Consider the following 14622-nt stretch of genomic DNA (forward strand, 5'->3'; position numbering starts at 1 on the left):
TGTACTGATGCACCTTGTGATACATGTTGTAAAAGTTGAACCTGATTGTACCTTTGTAATGGTGATTTTGAAATGGTTTGGAATGTGGTTGAAGATGTTTTATGAATAAAGTATATTTTTGCAAAAAAAAAGTCAGTAATTGTGCTTCAGGTATTACAGATAAAGGGAACACCAATACACAAAATCATTAAACCAGGAGGGAGAAATCAGAAACATGTAACATAGAAACGCACGGAGTATATGGAACAAGCGGAAAAAATTGTAGGCGCTAATTCAACTTGGGGGCTGCAACATGGCAGCCAATACAGAGACACGACTGTAAGACAGTCAAGACTGAGAACTAAGTGGACCATCTTATAAGGTCAACAGGAAAGATACAGAAAATGATAGGGTGGAGGGTTAAGGATGAAATCATTTCAATGATAAGCGAGTATAATAAGAGATAAGCAGGCAGTGGACATTTAAGAGTGGAATTGAGTAGAAAAGGATGTCAGACTGTAGTGGAAGTTATGTACAGGGCCCCCTGGTAGGAGCTGTGAAGTGGTAAATTGTATTAATGTAGAAATTAGACACGTATGTAGCAAAGGCAAAGTTTAATGGGGGGATTTTAACTTGTAGGTAGTTTGGCATCAGCAGACTAGCACATGTCAGAAAGGTAGGGAATTTCTTGTCCGTGAGAGTTTTCTGCAAAAATATATCCTAAAATCAAGTAGGGCACAGGCCATATTAGGTTTAGCAATAAGGCGAATTTAGTTAATAGTTTAGCGGTGCGTGCAGAGGTGAAAGTAAGTCGGTACGGCCTGGTCTGGCATACTAGTTAAGAAAGTAGTGAGTTAATGTTGCTCTTTGCTGCGCTGCTCCTATAGCCTTATAGAATAACTCATAACCCAAGGCCGATTAAAGACCACTCGACCCTTCGCAGATCATCATTTACATCATTTATTTCCCCGACTGATTTTCCTCCTTACAGTAGTTCCCACCTATGTGGTACAGATGAAAATCTACCCAAGATATTTCCACCAGATGCTGCTCTGTACCGTGAAATAATTGCAACTCAAGGATTAAAGTACCTGCATGAAATTCTTCTGCTCACTAATACAGGGAGACTATCTTCATTTATTCAAAGGGTTAAAATTATTGGTCGCGTAAGAACAGAGGAATTTTAATTTCCTTCCTTTGTGATCCTGCTCTCCACAACTTTAACAGAGGCGATGACCCATTTCCTTTGATTAGCTAATGCCTACTTTGAAATATTGGAGAGAAGAACACCATCCAAATCTTTACATCCTCCGTCCAGCCATGCGTAATTGATTAATCCATTTGGGACTATGTTGGAAGCAGCGATTTCTGATGAATGATTTTCCAAGCGTCCGTATGCAATTGGTCCACACCATATTTGCAATATCCAATTGCATATCGTAGATTTACTTGCTAGACCTTACTTTCATCATCTTCAGTGTCGGCTCCTACTTACCTTGAAGGCATTTTGTGAGTGCAGCTTTGTCTGTATATTTTAATATTTCAACTGCTGAATCATGTGCTCAGATGATCAAACTTACTTACACGGATCTGCAGAATGTATTCTAAGACCTCAGCAGACCTACATTTAGATGCACTGCTCTTGCAATGAACATTTTATTTGACTTAAATAAAAAGTTCCCCACACAATCTCAAAAGTAACAATGGCAGTTCTATCGTTAGTCACGCTTCCTTCCCATTATGCAAAGGAATCCATGAAGTTAAGTGTCCAGAAGTGGAGGTGGTAAGGGGCGGTTGTGATACAATTGTTCCAGTAAGAAATTTAAGTTACTTTTACTTCTGGATGCATGAACATTTATCTAATAGTGAGCAAAATGTGATCGAGCTCAATATACTGTTTGAAAGGGAGAAACACAAAACAGCTACTGGGATCCTAGATTTAGGTAAGGCTGACTTCAATGGGATGAGATGGAAATTGTCCACAGTAAACTGGGCAAGTCTGTTAATGGGTAAAACAACAGAAAATCACTGGGAGGTGTTCAAAAAAGAATTTAATATGATACAGGCCAGTTTATATCCCTGTTGGCTCTACTTGCCAACAAAAACAGCCATGGACAACTAGAGAGGTAAGAGGCAACATAAAACTAAAAGAATAAGCATACAAAAATTTAAAAACTAGCACAAATCCTAGCTCATGGGAAATATATAAAGGAGGACCAAGAGCTACAAAAAGAAATATGAAAAGAAACTTGCAAGAAATATCAAAATCAACACAAGCATTTTTAACAACTTTATTAGGGAAAAGAGGGTAGTCAGGAACAATATGCTGAGTAATTTACTTTGCATCAGTAGGTACTGTAGAGGAAGAGGTCAGCATGCCAGACATCCCTGAGAAACTAATATTGAATCAGAGTCAGGATCTCAGCAAAGTAACAGCAAGGAAGACAATAATGGTACCAAAGAATGACAAATACCCAGAACCAGATGGCTCCCATCCCAGGATTTTAAAGGAAATAGATGAATGAGGACATTGGAAAATTATAATTAGGGCATCTGCAAAATGCTCTCAATTCTGGAACTGTTCCTTCTGATTGGAAAATTGCCATTTAAGAGAGAGAAAACAAGGAATTATAGACAAGTTACCTAACAACTTTCAGGAAATTACTAGAGTCAATAATTAGAGAAAGAGTGACTGAACACCTTGAAAGTTTCAGCTATCAGAGAGTAATAGGTAAGTCATAGCCGATGAACTTGATAGAATCTTCTGAAGAGGTGACTAAGGTGGTGGACAGGGAATGTCTGTGGATGTTGTTTATATTGAATTCCGGAACGTATTTAATAAAATCCCTCATAAAAAACTGTTAGCTAAAGGTACCTGCCCATTATTGTGGTGCAATGGGTAGAGTCCCTGCCTCTGAACCAGAAGCTCAGGGTTCAAGGCCCACTCCAGGACTTGATGGCCAAGGAAGATGCATCATAACATGGCCAAACAGGTTGAGCATTAACCTGCAAAATCCTTCCAAAACATGCCAATGGCAGGCGGTAAGAGCGGGAGAGATTCCTGGTCAGCCATATAAAATTGGAAATAAAATTGGAGCCTCTACTGTCACTAACCATTACTCTGGAGACAACATGCATGTAAAAATGCATGTTGCCACAGCAACTCAAACTCCTTGGGAGTTCGGTTGGCTACATTCGTTGGATGGCCAGTGTGGATCAGATTGGTTCGATCCCCGTTCCAGCTGGGGTGGATCCAGGACCTACCTCCTAGCCTTACCCATGGTGGGGATTGTGGCGCTGTGGGTGGGACCTGCCTTCAGGCAGAGAACTGAAGGAGAAGGAGTTAAAGTTGAAGTTCATGGAACTGAAGCAAATCATGGATCTGGTTCAGAAATTGGCTGAGTGGCAGTGATAATGGGCAGGTACTCTAATTGGCAGGATGTGGGTAGTGGTGCATCGCATGCATCTGTATTGGGGCTTCAATTATTCACCATATTTATTAATGACTTAGATGAAGGGATAGAAAGCTACATATCCACATTTGCCAATGGCAGCATGGTAAATAGAAGCATAATGTTACAAAGGCATAGATTTATTCTCTTTTTTGATTCTTTCTACCAAAATTGATAGTTTCACATTTCCCTACATTATAGGAACTCTAGCGCCTTCTTACCAATTCACTTAACCTGTCCATTTCCCTTTACATCCTCTTTGCATCCTCCTCACAGCTTATTTTCCCACCTAACTTTATATCATTACCAGACTTGGATACATCACATTCAGTCTCCCCATCTATTACAGTATTGCAGTATCTTTACAGTGCAGAAGGAGGCCATTCAGTCCATTAAGTCTGCACTGGGTCTCTGAAAGAGCATTCCACCTAGTCCCACCCCCCTGCCTTATCCCCATAATCTTGCACATTCTCTCTTTTCAGGTAGCAATCCAATTCCATTTTGAATACCTCAACTGTGGTGCCCCCACCACCCTTTCAGGAAGTTTGTTCCAGATTCCAACTACCCTTTGGGTGAAAAAATTTTCCTCACATCACATTTACTCCTTTTGCTAATTATTTCAAATCTGTGCCCTCTAGTTCTTGATGTTCTCTTGAGTGGGAGCAGTTTCTCACTATTTACCCTGTCCATACCCCTCAGGATCTTGACTACCTCCATCAAGTCTCATCTCAGCCTTCCTTTCGTGAAGGAAAACAGTCCCAACCTCTCCAACCTATCCTCATAGCTACAGCTCTTCATCCCAGGAATCATTTTTGTGAATGGTTTATATAGACTGTGAGTAGCTGAGGCCCAAGCACTGATCCATGTGGCACTGCACTACTTCACACTGCCATCCCAAAAATGAGCCATTTATTTTTGCTCCATTTCCAGTCTGTTAACTAATCTTCAATCTCTGTGCAGACCTGAAACATTGGGCATAATTTTGCCGTCGGCGAGCAAGGGGCGGGGCCCGCTCGCCTACGCGTAAAATGACACGGGATGACGTCAGGTGGAACCCTTGACGTCACCCCGCCCCATTTAAATTTTCAGGAAGGCGGGGGCGCAGCAAAATCAGCTGCGGGCCTGCCGACCTGGCCAATTGAGGCCATTGACAGGATCATTTAACCAATTAAAGCCCCGGCGGCAAATAGAGAAAACATGAAACCTCATCCAGCGGTGGGATGAGTTTTCATGCAGGGTTTTAAAAATTGTAATAAAGTTATTGTGTAAATTATGAACATGTCCCAACGCAGATGACATTCATCAACTTGTGGTTGTACAGTCAAAGGTGCTTGAGTCATTGGCATGTTAAAGTAATATAGCTGCACGGTAGACCCTCAGTTCTGATGTGAACAATCTGTTACTCCAGGCTGTTGCTGCCATCAGGACTTTGCTGCTGTGTGGACACGCTTATCAAAATCCATCTGGTTTAAATATTGCACTCTCGATTTTAGGGATTCCCCCTGCCCGCACAGGAAGCGCATAGCACTTCCTGGCGGACGTCACGCTGGGCGGGCCTTAATTGGCCCACCCATGTAAAATGGTGGTGCTGCCCGCTTCGTTGGCGGGGATCGGGTCCGCGCCCGCTGGCGATTGGGTTGGGCCCGCCTGCCCGATAGGCAGAAAATACTGCCCATTAACTCTGTTTTTCTCTCCACAGGTGATGCCTGACCTGTTGAGTATTTCCAGCATTTTCTGTTTTTATTTCAGATTTCCAACATTTGCAGTATTTCACTTTTGTGTCAGATACCACATCCTTAATAATGAATTGCTAAAATTTTCCTGACTGTTAATATTAATGCTAACTGATCTATTGTTCCCTCTGTTCTCTCTTCCTCTATGAAAGCATCATGGCAGCTCCCTGGGACACAGCTGCATAAACCTTCTCTTGAGGCTGCACACCAAGTGCCTATTGATGGACTGGAATCCCTTGCTTCTGGTGAATACCCCTGGTTGATCTGGTGGTGCTCAAATTGCCGCTTTGTGCAATTGATGGTATCCTGTAGCTGTTGGAAGCCAGTCAGAGAGACAATCTCAAGTGTCTGCACATTCTGGCTGTTGTCATCAGCAGGAAAATGTACACACAATCAATCCGTCACCTGCTTTATTCATTTATATACAGCCCACTGGAGTTCTTGGATATGTCTATGGCAGAGATCTGGAAGGAATCAGAGGCAAAAACGTTGAAGGCAGTGGTGACTTTCATAGTAACTGGTAATAGGTGGACATTAGGTCCAACATAGCCTTCTGTTGCAGCTGTCTGCCATCGCTTGATGCAGAACCTCATCCTTTAGGAGCAATCCTCTTCTGAGAGATCAAGGAAACTGAGCCGCTGTCTGTACACCCTGTGATGTGAGTAGTGCCCCTTGTGAGCTGATCATCTCTCCACTGCCGCTGTCCTCTCTGCAATTCCCTCCACACCACAGCCCTGCTGCTGATAGTCCTCCCCATCCAAAGTCTAATTTAAAGCAGCATGTGCCTCCCAGTTCAGCGTGTGAATATCTCCAAACTGTACAAACAAGTCTCTCACAACAATTACTTTTTGCAAATCATTTCCCAGAGGATAAAAGCAAAATACTGTGGAAGTTGGAAAATTGAAACATTAACATTGTTTCTCTCCACAGGTGCTGCCTTCTGTTTCCATTTCTCAGAATAAGTTGAAAAAGCAGCTGAGAGCACTGAGCCTTTATTAATCTCAGAAATTTTGGGTGAAATTGTTCAGTCCCATTGGCGTTGAGCATCATGGAAGGTGGGAGTTGGGGACAATATGGCAAGAAGGCCAAAAATTGGTTTTACAGTGTCATGAAACCAGTTTGTGATCGTCTGCTCCACCCGTCAAAGGCAGGCTGCATTTCCTGCTGCTGCATGTCGGGAACCTCATTTCAATGCTTTAGCATCTCATTATAAGCCCTGCTCACCAGAATCATCCCCCCACGCTGGATCATCCGGGCACATCAGCATGATTACACACCGATGTGTTTCACAACTGTACATAAGCAGCCTGAACTTTGAGGGGAACTCAGAGGTGAATGCACACAACTTTGCACAGCACTCGTGAGCATCGTGCATTCGATGGGGCAGAGGGGCACAGGCAAGTCGCTTTTTTCCAGCTGGCTTTCAGTGCGGTGCTGGGACAAGGCCTCCAGTGCAGGTCAGGTGGGGGAAGGGCGAGGGTGAAGGAGGGCAAGGCAGCACAAACTGAAGGAAGTACACAAGCACATGCCAGGGAGAGGAGGAGGGGTGGCGGGGTGTGATGAGAGAAGCGGCCATGCACTTGAAAAAGCTTGTCAAAAGTGAGCTTTCTCCTATAGCTGAGAGCGCTCAGCAGCAGCTCCATTGACATGCTTGGAGTTTGGCCTCTGAAGTTTTTCTGTCTGCTCAAGCAAAGCAAATGCATGAAAGTGCCACCAAATGCTCCAGAACATTTCACCCTCAGGTGCAGAATGCAACTTAATGTGCATTTTAGGGGCAGCAGAGCAATTGGCCGACTGGGCAAGTTGTACCGTCCCCTAGTGAAAGGTGGCCATGGCGCAGTCACTGGTGGAGGCACTCACAGCCCCTTGCAATGTCTTTATTAAGCCTCCCCGATGGTTCAAGCTAACAGTGCAGCCTTGCAGCGTGGGTTAGGAGAATGCTTGCGCCTGAGCTGAGAGCACAGAATGCAGTCCAGTGGCCAAAGCTGCCGCCAATTGGTCAAGTGGAGTGGGGCAGAGGTGTGTGGGGTTTCAGGCAGCCAATGTGCGCATTACACACTGACCATCCGAGTGATGGCCAGCACTCTCCTGCATGCATGAAGGGGCCTTCAGACTTAGCCAAGAGAGGTTCTTAGGACACATATGCTAACCCACATGCCTCTCTCTTTGATCCTGCAGAACATCAGGATTATGGAACCTGGTGATTTAGCAGTGTGCCTCATGGCTTACAGGGAGCAGAGAAGAAGAGTGCGGTGGAGGCACCTGGCTCAGCAAAGGGAGGAGCACCTCACTCAAGATGAAGGGGGGGCAGGGCCTGCTGCGCATGCAGCTGAAGATCTTGCAGTAAGCCATTGCTTGTAGGTGCCTCACTAGACCCTGGGTCTATATACAGCGCTTGTCGTTCCTGCAGATGACTGAGAACCAGTGTCGCTGAAGACTGCGCGTGTCTAGGGAACTGGTTGGTCACATATGCCACCTGGTGCAGGATTTGGTGCTATGGGGAGATCAAGGGCATCCACTGCCAGTGGCTGTGAAAGTGACTGCACTGATCGGTTTTTGCACCAGTGGCTCCAGGGCTCCACAGCGACCTGTGTGGGATCTCACAAGCCTCCACACACAAGAGTATCCAGGAGTTCACAGACACCATTTTCTCGAAGGGACAGAACTTGGTGCATTTCGCCCGGGATTAGGAAATCCAGGAAGCAAGAGCGCTGGGATTGGCACAGATCTCTGGTTTTCAACAGATGTAGGGTGCCATCAACTGCACTCACATGGTGTTTAGATCTCCGTGGCAACGAGCAGTCAACTGGGCTTCCACTTGCTGAATGTTCGGCTGCTATGCGACCACCACAAATGCATCTTATATGTCTGTGTGTGATTCCCAGGGAGTGTCCATGACTCCTACATCCTTAGCAGGGCTCCGATCCCTGACATCTTCCAGGGTCCACAGAGGCTGCAGGGTTGGCTCCTCGGGGATGAGGGCTATCCAGGGGATATGGCTGATGATGCCCATGCGTCGAGCTCAGACTACAGCAAAGCGACTGTATCACGAGCTCATGCTGGAACCCAGACTTTGGTGGAGCAAACAATAGGCACCTTGAAAATTAGGTTCTGATGCCTTGACAGGTCCGATGGAGCACTGCAATACAGGCCCCCGAGGGTGTTGCACATCATCCTAGCTTGCTGCGTGCTACACAACCTGGTGCTGCAATGGGAGGAGGACCTGGCTGAGGAGGAGATGGAAGATTTGCACATCTCCTCCAATGAGGAAGACACCAAATGGAATGATGGTGATGAGATCCACGAAGGCAAGGATATCAGCGATAAGGCCATCGCACTGGCCAGTTGAGGCAGCTGCTCTCCGGAGGCCCTAATAGCTGCAAGATTCGTGGAGGATGATGACAAGATGCAATGAGGTCAGCCCTGACATCCTCACCTTGCCTCTGTGAACATTTGACCCCTGTGTGGCTGATGGCAGTGTGCATACCCTCAGTGCTCAGGCTCTTGTCTTGGAGAAGAGGCAGAGGCCCTAATAGTCACTAGATTCCAGGAGGATGATGACGACATGCAGTGAGGACACTCCATAGATCTTCACATGGCCTCTGAGAATGTCTGGCTCCTGTCTGGCTAAGGGAAGCTCGCTTGCACTCTGTGATCAGGGTCATATCATGGAGATGCAGCCGTGAAACTTTAAATGCACCTGATCTTTTGTCAGCCTTCAGCACCTGACCCCTCCAGGAGCACAGCATCACCGGTTACAGATGCTGAAGAGATGAGGGGGCCAGCCCCACCTCAAAGGTGCCGAGAGCACACAGAGAGAATGACAGAACTCTGTGACTCCTGCCCACGTCATTCTGGCAGCAATAACAAGCACAATCAAGGTGCAGGCATCTGTAATGTGTCCAGCGAGTGTGAAGCCAGAGCATCACTTTGGTCTGAAGGTTACACACTGCACAAGGAAGAGGCCCTGGACACACCTGCCTTTACCTTGTGCAGGAACCAATGTTTCACATCTGAGTGACACGAACACTGCTCATCAGAACAAGGAGCCATTGGCAGGGAGACATTCTTCAGAGTTTATTTACAATAGTGAACATTATGTACTAGTGATTAACACCCATGCCCAGGCTATACAACGACATCTTCTTAATCCCCTTTAATTGCATTTTGATTTAATGTTGGTAAGTTTCATTTGCATTTTGTCTTTTGTTTTTACAGTTTCTGCTTTTTACTTTGTCCCTTAATTTGTTAATTTAATTTGTTTTGTAACAAAAGAGTTACATCTTCTTAACCTTCCTAGCCCTGCTGCCACAGTGGAGGTGGAGGCAGCCTGCTGACAGTGACTGCCTGTCTGTGATGAACTTGGCAGGCATCCTCTGGAGGGCTGAGACCTGGAGGGCCTCAGCCTGCTTTCAGGGTCCTGCTGTGTGGCAATGGCATCCTCTTTGGCCTGTGTAGCTGGACCCCTGTTGGGGTCACAGGAAGAGTGGATTCGGATAGGCCGGGCGCTCCCGGAGTCACCTAGGTGGATGGCCCCGGGATGTGCACCTGCTGATCCTCCTCCCTATGGGCTCCCAAGTGCCCTTGGCTGACTCCTTGAAGAGAAAGGGTAGCTAGAATGAGATTGAACTGCTTGGCACCCCTCTCGCACACACACTGTTGAAGGCCAATATGGCATCAATGATGGAGTGCAGCCCGGGCAGCAGTGCAGGAGTGACGAGCTGGACCAAAATCTCCATGGCGGCCGCCACCCTACCAGTGTTGAACTCGATGCGTTGGCATACCGGCACTATCACCTCAGACTGAAGGCGGACTCCATTGTGCCTTGCAATCTGAGGAGTGCAGCGGACATCCCTTCCTGATGTTCCCGAGCTTGCCTTTGCAGCCCCAGCAGCTGAGGTATGATCACTCCCACCAACGCACTTAGTGCAAATCTGGGACAATTCTACCTTTTGACTTTCAACTATCCCACAAAACATCATTTAATCTTCCCTCCATTTCACTGACAGGAGATGTTAATTTCAAATCATGGCCAATATCTCAGGAAGGAAGGTTCCTTTCAATATTGTGATGGACTTGCCTCTCCTAAAGGCTCAGTGAGACACGGTTCAGACCTGATTCAAACATAAATGGATACTTGTGCAGCTGATTTCATAAATTCGAACTTTAACCAGTTCCCCTGCCATCATTGTGGGGGATGGTGACGTGGGTTGGAGGGGTTAAAATTCCCCTTTTCTTCAGTTTTCAGTGAAGAAGTTAACATAAAGGACAATAGTGGAAGATACCAAAACAGATATTAAAGTAGTTGAGATGGAACAAAAGAATAGAAAACCCTGGCAGATTGTGTGTGGTCTCCCAGGGGTGGGGGAGAGGGAGGGGGTTGTGGGGGGTAGGGAGGGGACTGGGGGGTGTGAGGTCCCTTGTTCAAAGGCACTCAGTGCCCAATCGAGGGACCCAGCAATAGGACTGGGAGCAGGGTGGGGTGGGTCGCTGAGAGCAACCCCCTGCCCTTGCTACTGATCCCCTACATCCCTCCCCATGAAACCCCTCTCACCATCACTTACCTCTGGCCTGAGTGCCCCATGATCCTAAACAAAAACAAAAATACCTGGAAAAACTCAGCAGGTCTGACAGCATCTGCGGAGAGGAACACAGTAGAAGTTTCGATTCCAAATGACTCTTCATCTGAACTAAGAAATATAGAAATGAGGTGGAATATAAGCTGGTTGAAGGAGGAGTGGGACAGGTAGAGCTGGGTAGAGGGCCAGTGATAGGTGGAGGCAAAGAAGAGATTGCCAAAGATGTCATAGACAAAAGGACAAAGGAGTGTTGATGGTGGTGATAAAGTTACCGGGGAGGCAACAGGATTGTTTATCACCACCGTCAATCCCTTTGTCCTTTTGTCTATGACATCTTTGGCAATCTCTTCTTTGCCTCTACCTATCACTGGCCCTCTACCCAGCTCTACCTGTCCCACCCCCCTCAAATAGCTTATATTTCACCTCATTTCTATATTTCTTAGTCCTGATGAAGAGTCATTCGGACTCGAAACGTTAACTGTATTCCTCTCCGCAGATGCTGTCAGACCTGCTGAGTTTTTCCAGATATTTTTGTTTTTGTTTTGGATTTCCAGCATCCGCAGTTTTTTGCTTTTGCCCCACGATCCTGTTGTCTCCCCGGTAACTTTGATGAGCAAAAGAGCTGCTGGCCTCTGATTGGCCAGCAGTTCTTGATGGGCAGGACTTCCCCCACCCCTCCAAAGTCTGATCCTGGTGGAAGGCCCGTTGCTGGCCTCACAACTGCCTGATTGGCTTGTGGTTTGGCAAATCTTCCCCAAAGTGGGCAACTTGGGTCTCTCCCTAACTCTCCAGCCAGCAAGTGAGACCCCTATCACCTCCATAAAATTTCCCCCAATGTGTTCCCCCGGGGATCTGGTATGAGGAGCACTGCTCTTTTGATATATATTAATAACTTGAACTTGGGTATACTGGGCAGAATTTCAAAGTGGGCAAATGGTATGAAACTTGGAAATGTGGTAAACAATGAAGGGGACTGTATCAGACTTCAGGAGGACATAGACCGATGAAGTGGGTAGACACGTAGCAGATGAAATTTAATGGAGAGAAGTGAAACATTTTGGCAGAAAGAACAAGGAGAGGCAATTTAAACCAAGGTACAGTTTTAAAAGGGGTGCAGGAACAGAGAAACCTGGGGGTGCATGTGCACAAGTCTTTGAAAGTGCCAGGACAGGTTGAGGAGAATACTAAAAAGCATTGGGATCCTGGGGATATATTAATATCCCCCTTATTAATAGGGGGATAGAGCACAAAAGCAAGGAAGCTATGCTAAACGTTTATAAAGCACTGTGCCAGTTGGAGTATTGTGTTTAATTCTGAGCACTGCACTTTGGGAAGGAAGTCAAAGCCTAAGAGAAAGTGTAGAAGAGATTTATTAGAAGGTGATCAGGGATGAGGAACTTCAGTTAGCGTGGGGAGTCTGGAGAAGCTGGGATTGTTCTCCTTAGAGCAGAGAATGTTAAAAAGAGATCTGACAGAGGTATTCAGAAGCCATGAAGGGATTTGACAAAGTAAGTAAGAAGAAACTGTTTCCAGTGGCAGAAGGGTTGGGAACCAAAGCACGTGGATATCAAGTGATTGACAAAAGAAACACGGGTGACATGAGCATTTTTCTTCAGACAATGAGTTGCTGTGATCTGGAATCCTTGAAAGAGTGGTGGAAACAGATTCAACAGTAACTTTTATAAGGCAATTGGATAAATGAAGGGAAACATTTCCTGGATTATGGGGAAAGAGCAGGAGCTAATTGGATGGCTCTTTCAAAAAGCTAGTACAGACATGAAGGGCTAAATAGTTTCCTCCTCTACTACAGCATTCTGTGATTTTATATTTTAAAAAATCAACAAAAAAGGGAACAGTCCAGAGGACTGGTAAACAGAAATGTGATTTCTATCTTCAAAAAGGGAGATAGAATTAACTCACAGAAATTGACTTTACATCAGTGATAGAAAAAAATAACAGAATCTTTGCCTAAAGATCAGAACATCAAACATCTAGAGACAATAGGTATATTAAAATATAGTAAGTATGGACTAAAAAGCAAGGTCATGTTTTACTAACTTTATCAGCAACAGGAAGAGACCAGGTCATTTAAGTGGATATAATATACTTGGACTTTGAGAAGGCTTTTGATGGTGTCACAAGGGATTGTGACAAAGGTCAATGTATTTGGAGACAGGGGGTCAGGTAATATGAAAATAAAAGCAAAATATTTCAGATGTTGGAAATCTGAAATAAAAATAGAAAATGCTGAAAGCAATCAGCGGAATTATGGAGCGAGAAACAGAGTTACCACTTCCTTCAGAGTTAACACTATCCTGCAAAAGCAGGATAATTATTAAAACTGCTGTCCAAAAATGGGGCAGTAGTTACAATCCAAAGTTGTTGAACTCAATGTCAAGTCATTTGGAGAGCCTTTGTCCAAGTATATTATATCCACTGAAATGACCTGGTCTCTTCCTGTTGCTGATAAAGTTAGTAAAACATGACCTTGCAGGACAAGATGGGCCAAATGGCCTCCTTCTGTGCCATTAAAATTCTGTGATTCTGCGATATGTAACAAAGTTTAAGCAAGTACAGAAGGAAAAGTGGGGAAGTAAAGAACAAAAGGGAAGGTCTGTGATAGGACGGAAGGCAGAAGAGGTTGCATGACAAAAGGGATGATAGAGAAGGAGATGATAATGGAACAAGACAGAAAATTGGCTCTAGAAGAGATATGAATGAGCAAAAGCAGGATAATTACCAAAACTGCTGTTCAGAAATGGGCAGTAGTTACAATCCAAAATTGTTGAACTCAGTGTCAAGTCCGAAAAGCCGTGCAGTGCCTGATCAAAAGCCAAGGTGCCGATACTTGAGCTTACATTGGGATTCAATGGAAAAGTGCGGCAGGCCAAAGTCAGGAAGGTCAGAGGATAAGAGAGGTGGTGAATTAAAATAGCAAGAAACTACAAGCTCAGGGTCCCATCTGCGGACTGAAGAGAGATGTGCCACAAAACAGCCACCCAGGCTGCATTTGGTCTCTGCAACATCCAGTGGACCACATTATGAGCAATAAATCCACTATACTAAATTGAAATGAGCACAAGTAAACGTTGTTTCTACTGGAAGGATTGTCTGGGGCCTTGGACTGTGAGAAGGATGGAGGTAAAAGGAGAGGTGTTGCATCTCCCGCACTAGCAGGGAAAGGTGCCATGGGAAAGGGATGAAGTATTAGGAGTGATTGAGATTGGGGTGTTGTAAAGGGAATGGTCACTTCAGAATGCTGATAGTGGAGGAGGGAGGGGAAGATGTCTTTGGTGGTGGAATCACGCTGGAGGTAGCAGAAATGGAGGGGAATGATACATTGAAAGGGGAGGCTTGTGGGGTGGAAGATGAAGACAAGAGGAAGCAGTAAGAGCAAAAGTGTGGGAAATGGTATAGAGATGACTGAGGGCTCTGTCAACGATTAAGGAAAAAGGAAGTCATATCGGAAGTACCCAGCTAATACAGCAGGTGGCAAGACCTGAGCAACACTCAGGATAGGGCTGATCAGTGCCAAATAACTTTCATGCCACACAAATGCCATACGATGACAATGTTGAACAAGGCAGAATCCAACCATCATCCTCTTGACATTCAATGGCATCACCATTGTTGAATCCCCTACTGTCGACATCCTGTGGGTTACCATTGACCAGAAACTTAAACTGGACCAGCCATATAAATTGTGTGGCTACGAGAGCAGCTCAGAGACTGGAAATCCTGCAGAGAGTACTCACCTCCTGACCACCACCAACCCCCCGCAACCACCTCCTGACCACCACCAACCCCCCGCAATCACCTCCCACCCCCTCCCCCACCCCTCCACAACGCCCGTCCACCATCTACAAGACACAAGTCAAG

The 14622-nt window shown here is 45.6% G+C and overlaps 1 non-coding gene across 1 annotated transcript; it reads left to right on the forward strand.

Annotated features, from left to right (window-relative positions):
- The first annotated feature begins 4625 nt into the window (after positions 1-4625).
- On the forward strand, positions 4626-4879 carry LOC144686182 (small nucleolar RNA SNORA53). Its single transcript, XR_013577879.1, has one exon. It is a non-coding gene; the product is annotated as a small nucleolar RNA SNORA53 (small nucleolar RNA).
- The last annotated feature ends 9743 nt before the right edge of the window (positions 4880-14622 follow it).

The sequence above is a fragment of the Cetorhinus maximus genome, chromosome 10, assembly GCF_964194155.1.
Source record: "Cetorhinus maximus chromosome 10, sCetMax3.hap1.1, whole genome shotgun sequence".
NCBI classification, from domain to species: Eukaryota; Metazoa; Chordata; class Chondrichthyes; order Lamniformes; family Cetorhinidae; genus Cetorhinus; species Cetorhinus maximus.